This window comes from Triturus cristatus, chromosome 4_1, assembly GCF_964204655.1.
Source record: "Triturus cristatus chromosome 4_1, aTriCri1.1, whole genome shotgun sequence".
NCBI lineage: Eukaryota > Metazoa > Chordata > Amphibia > Caudata > Salamandridae > Triturus > Triturus cristatus.
In genome coordinates, this window is record NC_140585.1 from 1,215,466,419 (window position 1) to 1,215,489,880 (window position 23,462).

Here is a 23,462-nt window from a genome sequence, read left to right on the forward strand (position 1 = left end):
GGTGTAAATGTGTGATTATGTTTCTAATGTGTTTATGATAATACAAAGGCTATTTTTTATATAACCTTGTGTGGTGTTTCTTTTGTGGTGTGCCTAGTGTGTTGCTGCTGTGTGTGTGTGTTGCGCAAACGCTTTACACATTGCTTCTGAGATAAGCCTGACTGCTCGTGCCAAGCTACCAAGGGGGTGAGCAGGGGTTATCTTCAGCATGTAACTCCCTTGCCCTGACTAGAGTGGTGGTTTCTGCCTGGCTTAGGCGCAAGCCCTAGCCAACCAGAAATCCCATTTCTAACAGACGGACCATCCATCACATTGTCATAGAGTAAATTGCCCTCCACAAAAAGTGACCTGAATATGATCCGCAATAGTATCACACAACATTGTGTGCTGGCCAAGGCAAAACGAACATACACTTTACTAAACATGATCAAAGGTAATTTCATTGCTTGTGGATGTCCTCCTGTGAACACCTGGTGATGGCGACAGCATTCACTTTATCCATGATCCATGATTTGGGCCCACATTTCCCTTCTTGGGTTCATGGTTGTTGTCTAAGCTTGTGTGTAGTGTCCTCCCCAGCCTGGGTGGGTACACGCCAATGACTACACCACACACGGAGCTTAGTATTACACGTCTTTATTCGGGTGCGTGTAACTGCAAACTCAACATTCTAAACCAGCTTCATTGCATTCCGCGCTAACACTTACGTCAGAGCTCTACAGAGTCCATCAGGGGCCAAAATGGTTCCGAGTCCATCAGGGGCCAAAAGGGTTCCAGCTACCGAGGTCTGTTCTGTGACTGCCAGTGCCAGTTTAACAATTTCAGACCCTCAAGTTATGAATGCCCTGGGGTAGAGATTCACAGTGCATAAAATAAGAACCCTTAAGTCCACGCCGAGCCGTAGGAAAAAGTATTGTGCGCACACAAAATAAACCAAAAAAAATCTAATTGGAAAATGTGGGCATCCAGGTGAGATAATGAGCTGTGTGGCCCTGTATACCGTGCACACTGTGTGTGCGTGCATGCATGCGTGCGTCTGTCTAGAGGTGGGGTAGTATAAGCCGCACAAAGCATTGTTGTTTTAACAGGTCGGAGAGGGCGTTTCCAGATCACGACCACGAGGCATGATACACCACAGCCTGGGAAAGCGTCGGGAGTAGTAGGGTAGGGGAAATATTGATACCAACTACTTGGAATATCTCACTCTCTCCGAATTGAAGCGGATACGCTAAATGGCTGTGAGCCGTGGGGGAGGCTCGTTGTCAGCGAGTGCCGATAGCCCCAAGCCCGAAGCTTTTCGTAAGTGCGCGCTCCTGCTGCAAATTTATCTATAGCATTAAGAAGCAAACCTACCCTGCTAATTCCTACCGAGGCAGCTAACAAGGGCGTCGCTGCTGGTGTCCGATGCTTCAGTTACTGTGTGTTTTCCAGTGCCTTAGTTGGCAGTGCGGGTTGTGGCATCTCCTCTATGACAGTAATTACACATAATTGTTGTACGCAGCGGCAGCACTCGCCTGTAGGCTACAGCATTGAGCTAATAGTGTTGGATTTCCCCAGAGACCAATCGCTCCCCGCCATGACAGAGTCCACAGACAGTTAGTAGGGCCAGTTCAACAACCAGCAGCAGCTTCTACTTTCAGTGCTGGAACTGGAAATAATCACTCCGGGAACCCATAAATTGTGTGTCAATATGTGGCAGTATATATATATATATAAAAAATGTTTTTTATTATTTTTTTTCTCAACGATCTCCACACGGCGAGGACTTCACGGCTCAATAAGGAATGGACTCAACAGGTGCTACCTGATCACTGGTGGTGATCGGAAAATAGCGCCACCACCAGCGCTAGAAATATCAAAAATATCCTCAAGAAACTTAATTACAAGGAAGAGTGCCGGCACGCAAAATCAGGGGCATAAAACCTATTTATTGAGTCAGTTCACACCGAGTACTTGGGACCAGTGGTCAAAGTAGAGGGAAAAAAGGAGGGGAACTGTGGGCGGAGAATCAGAGGGCGGGAATAACCCAAGGATTGGATCAGTGGGCAGAGCTAGAGGTGTGGCCAGAATGCACAAACATCCCAATTTTTAGTATTTGTTTGGCATTTCACTGCCCAGTTTAATGAAACAATGGATACACGTGATTATTTAAGGTTATAATGAGTTATTGACATTAAAACACATTCACAAAGTGGGATGTGCTTCTAATCAAAGAATGTCCCAAATACGATAAAATGTGGAAGCACAAGCCATTTGTCGCTGAGCCATGGAGTTTGTCATCAGCACTTCTCCCTTTTTCTACAACAGCAGTTCAAACATGAATAGCAAAATATCCTAGTTTGCAAATGTTTTCTATATAATTATGGCTCTGCCATATTTGCCTCCTAATGCAAGATCTGCTGCATGATCTAACCATTTAAACTAATAAATTGTGTATAGCTCAAAAGTAGCAAACGTTAATACATAAATGTGACTTGTTTTGCTGCGGAGTGGATGGCTTATTGCAAAGGTTGACTGGTCACCTTTCTCACTGTTGAATTTGTATGTTACACTGGTACTAATAAGGCAAAATCTTTTCAAAGACTGTTAGCATGTGTGCACATGTCAAAATAATAAAATATCAGAAAATATACTGCATTACACTGCAGCCTTTTTGTATATGCATATTTTAGTCAACACTGCGGCATTATTTTGTCCTCCTTTGCTGCATAATTAATTTCAGTGGCCCCACAGCAAGCAGCATATGTTAAAAGGGTTTGTGAATGAAGCAAAGAGACTGTGAAGTTTGCGAACTTAGTTTGGTGTGCGTGCAAATTCTGAATTGCCAATCTCTGGTGAGTTGCAGCTACTACTTCTGAAACAAGGCCAATGGAGGTACCTATGGGTGAGGAAGACTGGCCTCAAGGGCAGGGCCGGCCTTAGCACTGGTGGTGCCCTGTGCATTAATGTTTGTTATTGCCCCCCAATGACCACCTCTGCCATGGATTCCCTCACTACCATTCTTTAACAGTGCCCCTCAAGTCTCCATAACCACACTCTTTCTCAGATGCATTTAATTTGATTTACAGCGCCTCTCATACCAGTGTAGGGTGTCAGAGCACTTTACATCACACACACTACTCAGAGACAATCAATATGTGTGTAAATCACTGTATAGAAAATGTTACATAAGACTAAGGACTACAAGGTGTAGGTGTCACATGACAACCATACTAGTAGACCGTATAGTTTAATAGTGATTGGTCTGGAGAAACACAAACTCAGAATTTAAAAGGTAATACCATGGTTGGGGGTTCTGTTTAATAATCAGAATTGATTTCTGTCCAAAAGAACACTTTTTGCAACATTAGGATAATCAAAGAATGGGGGGAAAACATAACGCTCTCATTTATACCTTGCAGTTTGTATGCAGCTCTTAGATTAAAGTTAATAGCTCACTGTTCTATGTTAGGATTTTAACTTATAAACTGCAAGTAACAAAAGCATCGCTCTGATAAAAGCAGTAGCCCACTCACCTATTTACATTATGTGCACTTTGTGATCTGCATGGTACATGTTCTTTGCAGCAGGCACATTAACCCTCTGAGCTACCTTACCATGAATCAAAACTTCCACTAGACAAAATGATCTCTCTCTAGGAAGAACATTAAACACCAGAGTCATCATGACATTTTTATTGTTGCCAAAAGTTGCTGGAGGAGAGAAAGGAGGCAGCAAGAGCTTTTAAAACCTTAATATACTTGCAAACATAATGCCTCCACCCAAAGTCAGCACCCGGTGCAGTCACACCGGTTGCACTGCCCTAGAGCTGGCCCTTCTCAAGGGTCCTGTGACCACAGTGACAGAGTCACTGTTGTTCTAGGCTGTGCTGCTTCATAGGCCTGCCCGCAAGACTGGAGTTGACCTGTAGTATAGATTGTGGTGGACAAACCTTGAAGGTTAACCCAGACTTGCCAGTGCTAGGGTCCACCTGCTGGTGCTAAGACACCAGGGCTTCTAAGGTCTTGCGAAGCCTTCTAAGGTCTAGCATGGGATTGTGCTCTCTCAGGAGAGTGGTCTGGTGGACTGGTTATTAAGGCTGAACCTGGTTCCCCAGTTCCAAATTCAGCAGCTCTGGTCATGGTGCTACACCCTCTCCCCCACTGACACCATACTGCCCCACTGAGAAAAGCTCACACTGCCTTCAACTACAACCCAATTGCTGCTAGCTATAAACACCTGGATGTGGTTCAATTTAAATGACGCACTAGACAAGAGCAATATGCGGCATACAAAAAAAAGTAACAACATCCTGGAAAAAACAAACACTCATAGGGAATGCAATATTTAGCAAACCATGTGAAATGTAAGCAGGAACAACATGGTTACCTTAACGCTTTTACACTCACTGTTCAGAAATCAGTGAGTGCTTTTGCCTGAAAAGTTAAGGACATGACTACAGGGCCCTGAATGGACCCATTTCAATGTCCATTGCTTATATCCTTACAAAACGTAAGCAGTATGGTAAAAAAACCACATCCCTGGACGTAGAGCCGCAGTACACATTTTGTTTTTCAATCCACACTTTGCAGTACCTCCAGGATTGGTGCACTAGTTGCAAGCCCAGGGAAAACAAAGACAAGAAAACAAAAATAGCGCTTCACTGGCAAACTCTGTAAAAGTGGCGCTAATGTGTTTGGGTGTGAATAAAATCAATCTGGCCAGTTTGCTACCACTCTGTCTTACTTTATTTAGTTATTTTTCATATGTTTAACCTTTTATTCCAGATGCTGTACTTTGGAATTAAAATACGACATTTCCAGCAAAAAAGTTTTTCTTTTTTGGATCCATTTTACAGGGGAGCAAATAAAAGAAAGGAGAGGAAAGAGAGTGAGAACCCCGTCTTGAAGTCACTGTTTTCAGTAAGAGAAGAACTGCTAGACAGAAAGAGAGGGAAGAAGGAAAGAGTGGGGGGGCAGCTGAAGAGGCAGAGCAGGAAGGAAAAGACAGAGTCCTGTTACTTCTCTGCCGCCCATCCTCGAACGCCAGGAACACCGAGCTTTATTTATAGGCAATTGTGATTTCTTGCGTCCTGGGACGCATTTTTAAAATAAAAAAGTAGGGGAACGGAATCCTTGGAATTGAAGAAGTAGAGGCACGCCGTGCCCTGCCGATCCTGCCCACTTCGACCACTGCTTGGGATCCCAGAGAGATACGTTTCGGCGGCTATACTGCCTTTATCTATCTAAAGTGCGCTATATTGGTGCTCTATTTAAACATTATCAACCAAATACAAAAAATGCACTTCTCTTAAGCAGCAAAATTGCTTATCACATTGGGACACATGCGTAATATTACAGCAAAAGAACATTCTTATTGTAGCTACCCAGTGTCAGTAATGCCTTAATTAAAGCTTAATATGCGTTCTCATGAGGCTTCCAGTCTGTACATCTGTGCGCTATAGCTGTAAGAAAAATTAATTATGTTCCGCAGTCCCTTCATGCATTGTAGTGGCATTTGTCACAAGCCTTTGCAATGCAAGAGGCCTCGCATTTACGTAAGTTTAAGCTATCGGCATTGTAAATGACACTGCGTTTTATTTATATTTTCAAAAACCAAAACAGAATTAAAGGCATTGTCATTTACAATGCCAATAGCTCAAACTGGCGTAAATGCGAGACCTATTGCATTGCAAATGCTTGTGTTTTATGCATTGGCTTTTTATAAGCCTCACATTTAGTGTGGATTGCAAGCTACAGAAAAAGTACCTCAGAAGAAAAGATTTCTTAAACTCAGCCCCTGTAATCAGCTCAGTCCCCTTCTGATCTCCCAAATTCTTCTATAAAGCACTGGTAGGGGGGCGGCAACTTCAAAACTTTTTTCCTTGGAGAGGGGAGGAGAAATCAGAGCAAAAGGTTTTGAAGAACTCTGCTTTATTGCTTAACAAAAAGGCAATGACATTTCATGGGTCATCTAAGCACAATTGAAATAAAACCACTTTAAAACAAAACTATCCACAAAGACCATATATCTGCAGCACTGGCGTAAAAAAAACAACAAAAAAACCAAACACTGAACAAGTTGATCTAACCCACTAAGTAAGCCAAATGATTACCCCAAAAAAAGATTAAATGTTATCTTGATTAGATAACTTTGCAGGATGTATGTAGAGGATAGAAAGCGCTGAAGACTAACAAATAATGGCCAAATACAGGGTGAACAAGCATTTGAAATGCAATAAGTCTCGCTTCTACGCGGGTTTCAGCTATTGACATTGCAAATAGCAATGCCTTTTATTTTTGTTTTAGTTTTTAACACATAAATAAAAGGCATTGTCATTTACAATGCCAATAGCTTAAACTTGCGTAAATGCGAGACCTATTGCATTGCAAATGCTTGTTTCTGGTGACTCCGGCCTCGTGATTTTTGTAGGGAGAAACCGAAGCAGGGTTAAGGGTAGGAGTCCTACATCCTGCAGCCTATTCCTACATGCTGCTCCCAGCGTCCCCAGCCTCTCCAGCGTGTTAAGCTCACAAGCAGGGATCAGTTTGTTACAAGAGAGATGTTTCATTGCATTTGCCAATGTTTAAACTCTACTGGGGAATGAGTGACCTGAGAGCTACAAACACCTTGTACAGATTGCGATACTAAGCGCTTTAGAAGAAGGTTTCCAAAAGCAGGGGTTCCGGAACAGGGCAGCTTTTCCCACAGTGACTTGGGTACAGGGCAGCTTTTCCCACAGTGACTTGGGTACAGGGCAGCTTTCCCCACGGTGACTTGGGTACAGGGCGGCTTTTCCTCAGCTGGGGGTGTATGAGTGTATTGGTGAATGAATGGATGCCTCAGTGGTACATGTGCGAGTAACTGCATATGTGAAAGGAAGTATATATTAGTGTTGGAGTGTATAAATGACTATATGTGAGACTGAGTGATTGTGAGAGTGCCTGTATGGATCAGTTTGTGCTTGTGTTAGTTATTGTATTAGAGTGGAAGTATGTGTTAGTATATGTTTAAATAAGTGAGGTGGTATATGCGAGGTGAGTAAATAAAACTGTGATTGATTATTTCCATTACTGACTACATGTATGAATAACTATCATTGAGAGGCAGTGTGTGAGTGTCTGCATAGATATGTGACTGGATATGATAATGCTGTATTGATGGCTGACTGTATGTATGAGTGACTGCATGGGTGAATGAATGGATGTGTGTGTAGACCTAGGAATTAGTGAGTGGATATGTACTAACTATTATTGGTGTATTCATGGTTTTGAAAATGATAGTCTCTATTTTAGAGTGGGTGTATCAACTATTATATTAGGGTCTGATGAGGTGCATCAAATTTTCACATGGATGATGTCATCAGTGATGTCATTTGAGATGTCATCAGTGATGTCACTGACCATGTCATGAATTATTTAATATGTGACGTCATCAGCAGTGCATTGCGGGGGCGCGAGTTATAGTTAGCTCAACTAACTATAACAGGAATTTCTATGGGTTTCTATGAGTGAAATGTCCAACTAACTATAACGTCCCTGAAACATATGTTTTTTTAAGTGAATTTCAAAGATTTTTAAAATGCTAATTCCTAACTATAATGTCTGTAAAACTTATGGTTTTTTTCAGTGAATTTCGAAGGTTTTTAAATGTTAGTTTCATATTTTAACCCCTTCAGCGCGGCGCGGATTACAGCGCCGTGCTGAAGGTTCCGTGCGCGGGTGGGCTGTGACGGAGCGGTTCGTCATGCGCACAGCGCGACCGACGCGCATGACGGAACCGCTCCGTCACACGCATCGAAGGGGTTAATATTTATAAAACCTATATTTTTTCTATTTTTTATAATATTTTGGAACTCTATAAACCTTTTTTTGCACTTTAAAAATTATGTAATGTTTTATATCTTCAAAAAAACAATCTATATAAAAAAAAAAGAGAAAATTAGAGTCCCGTACCGGTAGTCTACCAAACTCCATCAGCACGCAAATCCTATCCGCCATATTGAAATGATGCGCATTTCGTATCTGACGAGTTTGTGGTACCACGTCCCGCGTAAGAACATATACGTATGAGGTTGCGCCAGCTGCTACATTGGTATGCGATGGGTACGCAATACCAAGCCGCGCGTTATGTCATGTACGTATGGGGTCGCATTGTACTGCACGCTGCCAGGCCCTGTGTTACGTTAGACGTATGGCGCCGCGCCGGGAACGCCATTCCCTCATTTTTTTTTTATATCTCAAAACTATATCTACATAACTTTAAAGTGTATATGAGAGCAAGGGATAATCTAAAATATTTTAAACATTTGTATATTTCTAACTGTAATAAACTTATATTATGGTAATATTTTCTAAAAATCGTGTCGGTGCGGCCTACTTGCGCGCTCACTGCGCGATTCCCATGTGACCTTAAAGAAAAGCATTTGATTGGTTCATAACATTTCCCATTGTAACAGTTGGAGGACCCCACCCATTTTCGCCATTCTCTCTACAGCGTTTGACGAGAGACTCCTCTTCTGCTTACAGAGCCTTTTTGAAAACTTTTTGCTATGTACACATATCTGACAGTACACACAACATGCAACCATCATCTTCATCAATATTCATGCTCTATAAAGCAGCCTTCCACCTGTGATAGCCATGCATCTAAAAGCTACATAACAGAACTTTTCCCCACTGCCAGAGGTAACATGGTTGCATACGCTGTCCACAGCACAATCTACTGTGGTACGGCCCAGGGGCAGTATCATGCATAGATAATGAACACACGGACACAGATAGTGGAAGTGGGTACGGGCAAGTGCGCTCGACTCCCTTTTTATTACCAGGGTCACATATCCAATGACGTCTGTGCTGGATGCATGTGCGGTGAGTGTAAACCACCCCTCAAGGAATGGTTGCTGCTAGCATCAACTACAACAGTAATCATTGGATCACGCACAGAGATTCAATAATAAAAGGGTCAATAGTTTGTGCTGCAGTAAGGTAGGGACAGTAGATGTAAAATAATACAGAAAAGATTATATCGTAAAAGAACCACAACTTGTGGTATACTGAGAAACAGGCAGTAGATCTGAAATAATACACAAAAAGATTGTATCATAAAGGGTCCAGCAGTTCTAGTGCACTCAGATAGCCACATCAAAAGCATTCAGCATGTGCACAGCCAGCGATGAAGCGTGCTGCGAGCGGGCCGTACTAGCAGCAATGTCTGTTGCCATCAACACTGCATCATCTGCAATAGCGACTTGATCTCAATTGTGAACACTGGTTTCTGAAGTGTAGGCCAGAAAGAACGGTCAGCAAAGACCCACAGCTACGTAAGGTGTACTTGAGCATCACTGTTTGTCTTACACGAAGCAAGAAAAAGCGTGTGCGGAGCCTGCGATGACGCGTATGCATGGTGCGGACAGAGCGCACTGCAGCGATGTCTTTTCCTACAGGACTGCGTCATCTACAATACCGACTCGATCTGAATTGTGAACACTACTGTCTGCAGTGTAAATTGAAGGCATTAGTCACACAGACATCCATTAACACTTTTTCTCACTTCCTCTTCCCAAAATACAACAACATAAATTACAGAAAACTCTGCAATAAATAAATCAAAACAATTCGAATTGCGATTTCTACTGTCCACAGTGTAGACTATTCAGTGTTCCTTTGAACTTGCAAGATGAATTTCACCATTGTACTAAACATATAACTCATCTAAAAAAAATTCTTCAAGCAGATATACTAAATGAATATTCTGTATATTTCAAGACGTTGTAGTTAGTTGCCTACTGAATTCTGTAATTAAACAATCACAACTCGATCTGAATTGTGAGCCCTGCTGACCGCAGCGTAAGCCAGAGGCAGTAGTCATTAACACCTCAGAGCCACGTGCCGTTGGATTCGGATGCACGGAGTTGGTTGCACCTGGTCGGAGGGGGTACACAGAAATCCTCACAGACTTCCGTTTCACTGTTCGGACCTTCTGTACCACGGTGTAGTCCTCCGACTACATTCAACCAAGCCCAATAATCATGTGCAGCAGTTAACTACGGAAGCACAGACACTGACTGATGCACCTCAACGGAAACAGTTCTGTGAAAAGCAAGCAGCAGTTAATATCGGACACCGTCCATTGTGGGATCAAGACACCGTTCCACTGTTAGGACCTAGAGTTGATTGCACCTATTTGAAGGGAGTACCTTCATCTCCACTCTCAGATGCAGTTCTAACATAGTACATTGTGGGATCAAGACACAGTTCCACTGTTGGGACCTAGAGTTGGTAGCACCTGGTCGAAGGGAGTACATTTATCTCTACTCTCAGATGCAGTTCTCACATCGTCCACTGTGGGATCCAGACCCCGTTTCACTGTTCGGACCTGCTTTTCCGCGGTGTACTCCAGCCACTACAGTTAGCCAAGCCAAATAATCATGTGCAGCAATTAGCTACGGAAGCACAGAGTCTGATGCACCTCAACGGAGGGAGTTCTCTGAAAACCCAGCAGCAGGTAATGTCGTACATCGTCCATTCTGGGATCAAGAACCGTTCCACTGTTGAGACCTAGAGTTGCTTGCACCTCGTCGAAGGGAGTACCTTCATCTCCACTCTCAGATCCAGATTTAACATCGTCCATTGTGGAATCAAGACACCGTTCCACTGTTGGGACCTAGAATTGGTTACACCTGGTTGAAGGGAGGACCTTCATCTGCACTCTGAGATGCAGTTCTAACATAGTCCATTGTGGGATCAAGACACCGTTCCACTGTTCGGACCTGCGCGGTGTACTCCAGCCACTGCAGTCAGCCAAGCCCAATAATCATGTGCAAAATGAACTATTGATGGACAGAATGCATCACAAAGTCATACATTCACCCCAGTACAGAGATCTGGGCCTAAATCCATTGTTTTTTGCTCACCATGCCATTCCAGTTTGGACCCAGCCATATGCAAATCAGTCTTGACCCTGTGCCCAATGGGAACAGTCCAGCCCGAACTGCCGGGCAGGATCCTCCCTGGACTGGAAACAAGCATCCTAGGACCGGTTTGCGTAGCACAGTTCATCACACCGACAACCACCGGCTCAAATGAGCAGTGCCTGAGTCATCCTACCAGCCTTAGATACGAACATAGGAGGCAGGTACCAAGGCCAGATAATCAGATTTTGTCAATCACTGCAGATTTTGAAAGTCCCTACTGCTGCCTTGTTCCCTTCCAGGGTCTGAGCTGGAAGTGAACAGACTTGAGAGCCCCTCTAAGCATTGGGAACCATTTCCTATTGAAGCTGAGTGGGTTTGATGCTGGCTCTTACTTTTATAAACTACAGGTCCGTTCTTACCCTCTAATACTTAAAAAAAGGGAAATATATTTGCAACTTTGTCTGCGACAGATTTGGCTCTAGCGCCTATCATGAATACAGCACAATTTACATTTGCTTCTGTTTTGACCAAAAGTTACCAACAGGTTTCAACTAGTGGTAATTTCCTGCACAAAAGAATATAAAAAGTGAGTAATTGACACCTGTAAAATAGGTATTAAGGACATAGTCCCATTTTTTTCATATTCAGTCGCTCATGGGACACAAAACACACAAAGCGGGTGCAAACAATTTAATCCTGTTTACATACCGTATGAGTCATCATAACGTGAAATTATCAACAACATTGCTAAACATGCTACGCCCACCAAGAGGACGTCACCTCACCAGGCGAGTCAACAAAAGTATATAGCCTTGCGCTTGCTGGATAGTATAAGAGGAAAGTGTAAATTATGATATTTTTCCGACACAGACCTTAACGTAGGTGGTGCAACACAGAAAAGCAGTGTCATGGCTGCAGAGGAGGGAATGAGTTATCGTAGTATCGATTGCACGTACGCATCTCGGAAGTCAGGAACAACAACTTACAGTTGTGACACCTTAACAATGAATTCACACAAAATATTCACATAATTTATGCGCAGTGGTGACATTTAAAAATAGAAGTCTGGATTTAATAAGTAACGCCACGTGAAACCTTTTTCGACTGAAATGTGTATAAAACGATTAAAATTGTTAGCTGGGGATGGAAATGTATGGAAAGAAAGGAAAGGAGATTTAAATTCAAGATTAAAATAGACACTCTCAAAAATATGGAATGGGTTGTCAAGCTTGCATTGTATTAAATAGGTGCCCTGGTACACTTTATGGTACGTTTATGACTGAGGTTTACATTTATTTTCCAAGAAGGAAAGCTCGCTCTGGTAAAAACTATCTTCTCATTTTCTGCAAATGCTCTGAATCAGTACGTAAAATGGAAAAGAGGGAGAGGAGCACTCGTGCTGTCCTTCTCAGGGGGTTTGTGAGGTGGAGGAAGGCTCTCTGCCCCTCCCTTTTAAAGTGAAACTCCGAAACCGGTCCTAGGATGTTTGTTTCCAGTCCAGGGAGGACCTGGCTTGGCAGTTCGGGCTGGACTGTTCCCATGAGGCACAGGATGAAGACTGATTTGCATATGGCTGGGTTCAAATTGAATCGGCATGGTGAGCAAAAAAACGATGTATTTAGGTCCAGATCTCTGTACTGGGGTGAATGTATGACATTGTTCTGCATTCTGTCTATCAGCTGTTTTTTTGCATTTGTCACCCTGAGTGGGAGGGGTATGCCCAGACGTGGGTCCCTTGCTCTCAATGCCACAGGAATCAAGCTATCCTGGCTGAAGATGGGTGAACCCCCAAAACTGGTCCTAGGATGCTTGTTTCCAGTCCAGGGAGAACCTGGCTTGGCAGTTTGGGCTGGACTGTTCCCATGAGGCACAGGGTCAAGACTGATTTGCATATGGCTGGGTTCAAACTGGAACGGCATGGTGAGCAAAAAAATGATGGATGTAATCCCAGATCTCTGTACTGGGGTGAATGTATGACATTGTTCTGCATTCTGTCCATCAGCTGTTTTTTTTTGCATTTGTCACCCCGAGTGGGAGGGGTATGCCCAGACATGGGTACCTTGCGCTCCATGCCCCTGGAATCAAGCTATCCTGGCTGAAGAGGGGTGAAACCCCAAAACCGGTCCTAGAATGCTTCTTTCCAGTCCAGGGAGTACCTGGCTTGGTAGTTCGGGCTGGACTGTTCCCATGAGGCACAGGGTCAAGACTGATTTGCATATGGTTAGGTTCAAACTGGAACGGCATGGTGAGCAAAAAAACAATGGTTTTAGGCTCAGGTCTCTGTACTGGGGTGAATGTATGACATTGTTCTGCATTCTGTCCATCAGCTGTTTTTTTTGCATTTGTCACCCCAAGTGGGAGGGGTATGCCCAGATGTGGGTCCCTTGCTCTCCCATGCCACTGGAATCAAGCTATCCTGGCTGAAGAGGGGTAAAACTCTGAAACCGGTCCTAGGATGCTTGTTTCCAGTCCAGGGAGGACCTGGCTTGGCAGTTTGGGCTGGACTGTTCCCATGAGGCACAGGGTCAAGACTGATTTGCATATGGCTGGGTTTAAACTGGAATGGCATGGTGAGTGTAGGAGAGTAGGATCTGCTTCACATGGGTACCCCCACTTTTTGCAGGTGTTTCACTGTTTTTTTTACCTTAGTCTGGCTGTGGCCCTGCTAATCAGGACCCCAACCTAGCTGCTTCCTCTCTAAAATGGTTTCCATGTACATTAGGTACATTTCTAATTGGTTCTGGAGTGCCCTATAAGCCCCTAGTATATGGTATACTATGTACCTAGGGCATAGGTACCACAGAGGCCTACCAGGGGCTGAAGCATGTATTATGCCACCCCTGGGAAGCACTCCAAAATGACACCACAGGTCTTCTACTGCAGCCTTGGTAAGGTGGTGATTGGACCCCTTACAGTGGTATAGGCTAACTATATCACTACCATTGCACACACATATAAAACCTAGAAGTCACTCCTATGGCAGGCCTTAACAATCCTGAAAGCAGAGTGCTTGGTTTTTATGTGAGAGGGTGGCCCTGCATGAGCAGAGCCCCTCTGCAGTGTTCGGAGTACCTCCTCTGATGCTCTTTGTGGTGCAGCCTGACCATATACTCTTAAGTGCATTATAACCTCGCGGTAAATGCTAACTTTGGACTGGCTGCACGGAAACATGTTGTATTTGGTGTCAAATGCTTTGAATACTACCCCCGCTGCCAGTTCTGGCGACGGGGGTAGTATTCCACCCTTCTAGAGGAAGAGACATGTTCACACTGGTCTAACCCGGCAAAGACTTTCTACAGCCCTGGCATCACAAAATGGATGCCACTGCCACAGACATGGGTCTGGCCTCCTGCTGCTGACCGAAACTCCAGCAGGGGAGGCCCGGACAATAGGTTTCCTGTCCCAGGGAGGTGTAACCACCTCCCCAGACAGGCAGATGTGTATTGGGGCTGGGCGGGAGCACTCTCTGGTGCTTTGAAGTCCTGCACTGGGGGGCACACCTGGTGTCCCTGTGCATAGTCCAGTTCAAACCGGTTGCAGGGGCTACCTGCCCCTGCTCTGGTGCGAAACTGGACAAAGGAAATGGGTGTAACCATCCCTCATTTCAAACCCTCCCATAGGTGGGTCCCAAGAGTATGTCCAACCCCCAAACTTTGTATTAGTATGGGAACCCAGTCCATGCGACTTTAGATTACCCTGGACGAAACTCTCCAACATATATCCTGGACCTTCGACGTTCTATTTCAACTAAAAGACTGAAGAAATCTCCCTTGGGGTCAAGGAGTGACTCCCCTGCTTGGCAGGCACCAAAGAAGCCACTGTACGGTCTGCAATTCTGAAGCTCCCGAAGGACGCCGAAGTCTCTGCATCCGCAGAGGTGGATTTCCAGACTTCCCCGAGGCTACCCTGAGTCCACAGCAAAGCTGAGGCCTGTGGCTATCATGTGTGATGTGGAACCGTGACCCCTGGGCACCGTGATCTTTTGCTGATCCATCATTTTCATGGTCTTCCTCGAAGTTGTGCTTTGGGCTCCGAGTATCCCCAGCCTTTAGCATCTCCTGCACCGAAGATGTCTGGCCTCCACTCCACGAGTGACCCGTGGGCCAGTTTCCAGTGCGACTGCTCAGGCTCCTTCGTTATCGCTAGCCTGTTGGCTAGTAGGTCCCCACAAAGGCAATTCCTCTTCTATTTGGGCTTTCCTGGTTGCTCCAGACATGCCCCAACTTACCCTCGCTGGGTGAGTCCCCCAGACCTTGCTGGTCTGCACCAACGTCCTTTTTCTATTTCCAAGTGACTTGCCGTTGCCAAGGCTTGTTGGGTCCAATCTGGTCGCCGACACCGCAGCACTCAACATACTTCATGGGACAGCTCGAATCCAGCTCCTGGTCATCGTTGACGTCTCCTGGACCTCGTGGCTGAAGAATGAAGACACCAGTCAACTCACCTGAAGCACCCGACATCTGTGGGCATTGAACTATCGTGCCCCTGGTCACTGGCAAGTGACCCGGACTCTGTCCCCTCTGCTTTCAGGTTCCTTCCATCCTCGATCTGGCCTTGGATCGCTTTGGACACTTCTCCTCTTCTTGACAGCGGCACTTCCTGAGCAGCTTCCATTGAAAGCAGCGACGCGACCCGACACCATTTGACACCTATTCACCCGGGTTCCCTGGGTGAGGTAAATCGAGTACTCCGGTGCTCCCAGGGGTGTTGGCCCTAGACACCATTAATTACAAAAGGGTTTGCTCGTAGTCATCCTCTAAGTGTCCTTAAACTCTTAGGGCCATATGTACATAGCCTAATACCGGTCGGTAACTGCCGATTTTCGGTAACTATACCGTTACCGACCGGTATTTAGGCTTTTGACATGTAGGGGGCTCATTTCTGTATTCGGTAATTTACCGAATCGGTAAAATTACCGAATCGGTAATTTTACCGATTCGGTAAATACCGAATACAGAAATGAGATGTAGGGGGAGTGTGTGGTGGGTGTGGGGAGTCGTTATTTACCACCAACTGTAAGTTGGTGGTAAATGACAAATGACTCAGTAAATGCATTTTTTAGCCCTTAGATGTGTGCAATGTGGCAGACACACATGCCCTCAGGGCATGTATGTGTGCCACATGTGCACACATGCAGAAATCAGGGGTGCAACAGGGTGTCAATGTGACACCCTGCCACCCTTGATTAAGCTCCCCCCATTACCGATTCGGTATTTACCGATTCGGTATTTACCGATTCGGTAATGGTAACTGGCTTCCCATTGATTCCTATGGGCCTCCTGGCCCATAGGAATCAATGAGATACAGGTTGCTATTACCGAATCGGTAAATACCGACTCTAAAATACCGACACTTACCGTTTCGGTATTTTTTTACCTACATTACATTTACCGATTCATAAATACCGAATCGGTAACATTCGGTATTTATGAAGTGGTAAATGTAATTTACCTACATAAGGCCCTTAATTTCCAACCGCGACTTTCCCCATTGAAGTTAACGGCGATTCGTGGCTGTGTTCTTACACTGCACGCGTCCCCCGTGGGTCCCCTGTGTCACTACCTTGGGTGGTTCCTTGTGGTCCAAGCACTTCTGCAGGCTCTAGGCCTTGTGTCTAGTTCAGTCGTGGTTCTTATACCACTTTATTGGTATATGGTTTGGTACGCCCCTAGGGCCCAAACGTGTATTTGTGCTTTTACTGTTGAATACTGACTTGTAACTTAAGTACTTCGAACCCCAGCCTCATAAAGAGACTAGAGGGGTGCGTTTTATCTTAAATACATATATTTTAAATATATACCTGGTGTGGTTGTCTTTTCATTTGATCATTCAAGATATTATAGACTGATAAAACAAGCTGCTTTACATTCCTTCAAGACTTAGCCTGAAGGCTGCTCTCCATAGCTACCACTAGAATAGCTTTCAATAAAGGTTGTCTTTAACCTATCACCATAAGGGGTTGTTTGGACTGATACAAGGTGCCCACTATAACTAGTGGACAGCATATATCAGGCCAACTTTTCACATTGGTGTGCAGCGTGTGAGATTCCAACTTGCTATTGTTTTACCAGATAATCTCAATTGAATTGATCAACTGAAAACCACTAAAGGTACCTTAGGTACATATAATATCAAGTTAAGTATACAGTAAGTTCTACTGAACTTGGAGTTGTGTGTTAAGGGATAGCATACCCTTTCTACAACTCAAGAGAGTTTAGTAGGCCACACTAGTGTAGGTAGTAAAATACACCACACCACACTAGTAATGTCTAGTCAGCCAGGAACCAGTGGGTCCCTGCCAGAAGCCAGTGGGCTTCTCCCCTATAAATATGAGGATCTCTCCTTTGCACAGCTTAGGGCCTTATGATCCATTAGGAAGCTGAAGACAGTCAAAAGCCCAACCACCCAACATCTCTTAAAGATACTCAGGCTGGATGATCTCTCAGGGTCTAGTGGGCCTGAAGGGGTAGGCAGAGTGGGTGGGGCAGCAGCTGAGGGTGGGCCTAGGGGTGGAAACTCCCCTGACCCCACCTCTACTGCTGACCAGACTGATGACAATTATCAGGATCTGGTGAACCCAGCTCCCCTGGATGAGGATGGGGAGGATGACAACAATGCTCCCTTCTTTGTTCCTCCAGGCAGAGTTGAAAACAGGGTTAGAAGGGATAGATCTCTCTCTAGGGAGTCTGTCCAGTCTACCTCATCTGTAGGGACCTCTGTTTCTTCTCATAGAGGGAGGGAAACCTCTCAGGAGAGGAGAGAGAGACTGCTGAAGTATGAGCAAGATAAGTTCAACCTCAGAAAGCAGTAGGGTGACCAACTGTCATTGGTGCAAATTCAGGACGGTGAGTGTAAAAATTTAGGACAAAGGATCAAAATTCAGGATACAAATTCAGGACAGGAGGTCAAAATTCAGGACAAAACTTCCGGACAATAGGTAAGTTTTACAGACACATTAGAGGTGTTCGCACAATAGTATATAAGTAAGCCCAGCCATATCCAAACATATTCAACCATTTGCAAACCTATCCATCATGTATCCTTCCATCTATCATTTCACTCATCCATCCTTTCACTTATCTATCCATTATCCATCCATCCACCCTTTCACCCTATCCATCTGTACACTCATCCTTCCACTCTTCTACCCATCCATCCATTCACTCATCCATCCAGCCATTTACCCTTTCACCCATCTAGCCATCCTTTCACTTACTCATCCATCCATCCACCCAGTCACTCATCCTTCCACCCATCCACCCTTTCAGTCATCCATCCATCCTCCCTTTCTCTCTTCATCGACCCTTTCACTTAGCCATCCTTCCTTCCATCCACCCACCCATCCATCTACTCATCCACTCATGAATCCATCCATTGACCCTATCACTCATCCATCCTTTCTCTCATCCAGTTATCCTTTCACTCCTTCACTCATCTATTCATCCTTTTGTCCATCTACCCTCCCTTTCACTCACTCATCCATTCTTACATCCACCCTTTCACTCATCCGTCCATCCATTCACCCTTGCACTTATCAATTCATCAATCCATCCATCCTTTCACTCATCCATCCACCCTTTTACCCATCCAGCTACCCTTCCACCCATACAACCAGCTATTTACCTTTTCTCTCATCCATCCTTCCACTCACTCATCAATCCATCCATCCTCTCTCATTATCCATCTATTCAATCTTTCATTCATCCATTCACCCTTTCACTAATTCATCTAGCCATCCACCCATCCCTTCACTTACTCACTTGCCCACCTTTTCATATTCATTTTGTGCTGAGCCTTCTTGAGAAGAGGCCCATCAAGAACTTCACCCTCGATGCAGGAGCCATTCCAGGACTGGGACAGAAGCCACCTAGGGCGGAGACAGAATCCACCACAGGGGGGACAGGAGCCATCACAGGCGGGGGGGGACAGGAGCCACCACATGGGGGGGCAGGAGCCATCACTGGGGGGTGGGGGGAGCAGGAGCTATCACAGGAGAGGGAACAGGATCCACCATGGTGGGCACAGGGGTGGGCATGCAGTATTCTAGTATCATCTTGGTCTCGTCCAGGGTGGAGTAGGGCTCCTCACCCCCTCCTGGACAAAACAACGAGAAGACAGGCTCTCGTTCCAAAATGTTAGTTTTGCCATCCCCCACTGTGATGTACAGTACTTAAAGGAGATACTCCAAGAGAACTGATTTAACTGATTGTCTTTCATACTTTGTTAATCAGTGTGGGTGCGAATGTGCCATTTCTTTATTTTATTACATTATAGACTGCATGATTGAAGAACCGAGGTTTGCTTTCAATTTAGTGACAGTAATTAAGCTCTGTGAAGAGAACGACGTGCTGCCTCGGGGTAATCAGGGCCAGTTCTAGGATGTTTTGGACCCTGGGCAGAAAGGGAATGTGTGAGGCCCCTCTAAATTGCAGAGACACAAGGCATTCAGGGCTGTTTGCATCTGAATAGATGCCCCTGGTCCTGAAGCTGCATCCCCTCCCTCTCAGTCACCTTCAAGCACCTCTTAACAGCTCATCAAGGGCGGAAGGTGTGAGGGTTGCCATCCCGCTGTGCCTCTCCAATGCCTTCTGGGTATCTGAGCTTTGGTACTTCATCGGAGTCTGTTACACCCGACCTCAACAGCATCGGAGTCAAGAAGGGAGGTGGGTGAAAGCTGTGCCGGCTTTAGGGTGGTGCGACCGGTGCCCGGTTAAAATTACGGACAAATGGCATCCGTTAAAGAATCCTTCACGGACAACGGACAGATGGCCGAAATTACAGACTGTCCGTGAAATTTACGGTTGGTTGGTTGGTCACTCTAGAAAGCAGCAGATGGCCCTAAATAGGGAAGCCCTAGAGCTCTACAGAGCTAGTAAAAAGGAGGGACTAGAGTCCCTTGGTGGTAGCAATTTCGCTAGAGAAAGGGAGAGGTCTTATGACCATAGAAACCTAAGTAAGATTGTCCCTCCCTAACAGAGTGGGGATGACATCCATAAATGGATAACTGCCTTGGAGAGGGCCTGTAAAGTACAGAAGGTCCCCCAAGGGCAGTGGGCAGCAATCTTATGGCTCTCCTTTGCAGACAAAGGTAGAGACAAGCTCCTCACTTTAAGAGAAGAAGATGCTGATGATTACCAGGATTTTGAAAAGTGCACTGATAGATGGGTTTGGCCTAACCACTGAGCAATACAGGTTAAGGTTCAGGGATACCCAAAAAGCACAAAATCAAGACTGGGTGGACTTTGTTGACTGTGCTGCTAAGGCTCTGGAAGATTGGTTATTGGGCAGTAAAGTGTGTGACTTCATAGGATTGCACAATCTGATAATGAGGGAGCAGATTCTTAATAACTGTCAAAATCAGCAGTTGCACCAGTACCTGGTAGACTCTGATCTGACCTCTCCCCAAGAATTGGGAAAGAAGGCAGACAAATGGGTCAGAACCAGGGTGAGGCAGAAGGTACAGAACAAAGGTGGTGACCCAAAGAAGCAAGATTTTAAGAACTCTGACAAGGGTGGGTACAAGGGTAAAGACCAGAAGTCTTCTCAAGGGCCCCAAAAATCTTCTTCAGGTGGGGATTCACAGGCTAACAAAGAGAAAGGCCAAAAGAAACCATGGTGCAAAGTCTGTAAGCAAAAGACACATTGGACCAGTGATTGCACCAAGTCCAAAGAGAATACTCCAGCCCCCACCAATGCCCCTAAGGCACCTGCTCCCCCTAGTGCAGTTACAATTGGTGGTGGGAATACACAGCCAAAGGGTTTAGTAGGGTTGACCCTGGGTACTGAGTTGGGCTCTGGCCTAGTCAGAGAAACCACTCAGGCTGTTCTTGTCTGTGTAAGGGGGGCATGAATATGACCCCCTCTGTGAGTCCCAGTGACTTGGGCAAGTACAGGCAGCAGCCTTTTATCAATGGAGTACAGGCTTTGGCATTCAGGGACACAGGAGCAAGTGTCACTATGGTGACAAAGATATTGTGGAACCTGGGCAGATTATACTTGGTGAAATGTACCAAGTGACTAATGGTAGCAATGTCAGAACAGACCATTCTCTGGTAGTTGTTAACTTCTCCTGGGGAGGGGTAACTGGCCTTAAGAAGGTTGTGGTTAGTGCAGACCTACCAGTCGAATGCTTGCTTGGCAATGATCTAGAGACTTTAGCTTGGGCAAAAGTAGAGCTCAGGACTCATGCAGAAATGCTGGGCATCCCTGCAGATGTGTTTGCTGTGAACAGGTCACAGGCCAAAATGTCTGAAACTGAACAGGCCTTGGATTCTGGAAAAATGGACTAAGAGCCATTCAAGAGGAGGAGCAGAAGGGTTAAGGCAGAGCCTTCCCCCTGACTCAGAAGGAGGATCAGTCTCTTGAGGGAGATGATCACAGTCCTGAAGAAGGAACTGTCCCAGAGGAGCTTGAGCCTGATTAGGTTGAGTTCTTGGGGACAGGGGGCCCTTCCAGGGCAGTTGTGAGCCAGGAGCAGCAGAGCTGCCCCTCTCTTGAACCCCTCAGACAGCAAGCTGCTGCTGAGGCTGCTGGGAGTGCTAGTGGTACCCATAAGGTGTATTGGGATGATGGACTCCTGTACTCAGAGTGTAGAGACCCCACGCCTAGTGCCACCAGGAGGTTGGTTATACCTCTGCAGTTCAGGGGCATCCTATTGACCCTAGCCCATGATATCCCTTTAGCAGGTCACCTGGGCCAGAACAAGACTTGGGACACACTAGTCCCTCACTTTCACTGGCCCCACATGTCTGAAGACACAAATGAGTTTTGTTGCTCCTGTATAACCTGCCAAGCCAGTGGCAAAGCAGGTGGCACTACAAAGGCCCCCCTGATACAACTACCTGTGGTGGGGGTGCCCTTTGAAAGGGTGGGGATTTACTTTGTTGGTCCCATGGATCCCCAAACAGATTCTGGGCACAGATTTATTCTGGTGATAGTGGATCATGCTACTAGGTACCCAGAAGCTATTCCCCTTAGGACCACTACATCACCTGTGGTGGCAAGAGTTCTGTTGGGAGTTTTCTCAAGAGTGGGGTTTCCTAAGGAGGTGGTATCAGACAGAGGTACCAACTTCATGTCTGGATACTTAAGGGCAATGTGGAAGGACTTACAAATTCACCACACCCTATCACCCACAATGCAATGGTTTAGTTGAAAGGTTCAACAAAACCTTAAAGGGCATGATTAAAGGGCTCCCAGAGAAACTTAGGCGAAGATGGGAAATTCTCTTGCCCTGCCCTTTGTTTGCATACAGGGAGGTGCCACAAAAGGGAGTTGGCTACAGCCCCTTTGAACTTTTGTTTGGTCACCCTGTTAGGGGTCCATTGTGTTTGGTGAAGGAAGGATGGAAGTTACCTCTCAAACCCCCAAAGCAAGACATAGTGGAGTATGTACTTGGTCTCCGCTCCAGGATGGCTGAGTACATGAAAAAGGCAACTAAAAACCACGAGGCTAGCCAGGAACTGCAAGCCTGGCATGACCAAAAGGCTGTACCGACTGTTTACCAGCCAGGACAGAAAGTGCGGGTGTTGGAGCCTGTGGCCCCAGCAGCTCTCCAAGACAAATGGAGTGGACCCCACACTATTGTTGAACAGAAGGGAGAGGTTACCTACTTATAAGACCTAGGAACTCCCAGGAGTCCCCACAGGGTTCTCCATGTCAACAGGCTAAAGCCATATGTCGACAGGGCTGATATGTGCTTGCCCATGGCTACTGATGAGGGACAGGAGGAAGAGAGTGACCCACTCCCTGACCTCCTCTCACAGAACCCTGATGATGGGTCAGTTGATGGTGTGGCCTTGGTAGGCAGCCTCACTGCCCAGCAACAAACTAATTGCAGACAGGTGCTCAATCAGTTCAGAAACATGTTTTCACTGACTCCAAGTCAGACTACCTGGTGCACTCATGAAGTGGACACTGGGGACAGTCTGCCTATTAAAAATAAGATTTATAGGCAACCTGACCATGTCAGGGACTGTATCAGGAAAGAAGTCCAGAAAATGTTGGATTTGGGAGTTATTGAACCCTCAGATAGCCCTTGGGCTACTCCAGTGGTCCTTGTGCCAAAACCTCACACCAGTGGTGGGAAAAGAGAGATGAGGTTTTGTGTGGATTACAGGGGTCTCAATGCAGTCATTAGGACTGCCCATCAAATTCCAAGGGCAGATGAGCTTACAGATACTTTGGCCTCATCCAAGTACGTTAGCACATTTGACTTGACAGCTGGCTACTGGCAGATCAGACTAGCTGATGATGCAAAGCCAAAAACTGCATTTTCGACCCCCAGTGGGCACTACCAATTTGTGGTGATGCCCTTTGGTTTGAAGAATGCACCTGCCACTTCCCAAAGGTTGGTGAATACAGTTCTCACAGGTCTGGAAGCCTACAGTGCAGCTTATCTAGATGATATTGCTGTCTTTAGCTCCACCTGGGAGGATTACCTGGTCCGCCTAAGGAATGTTTTGGAGGTCCTGCAAAAGGCAGGCCTCACTATCAAGGCCAACAAGTGCCATAAAAGGCAGAGTCAAGGTTGTGTACCTGGGCCACCTTGTAGGTGGAGGCCAGGTTC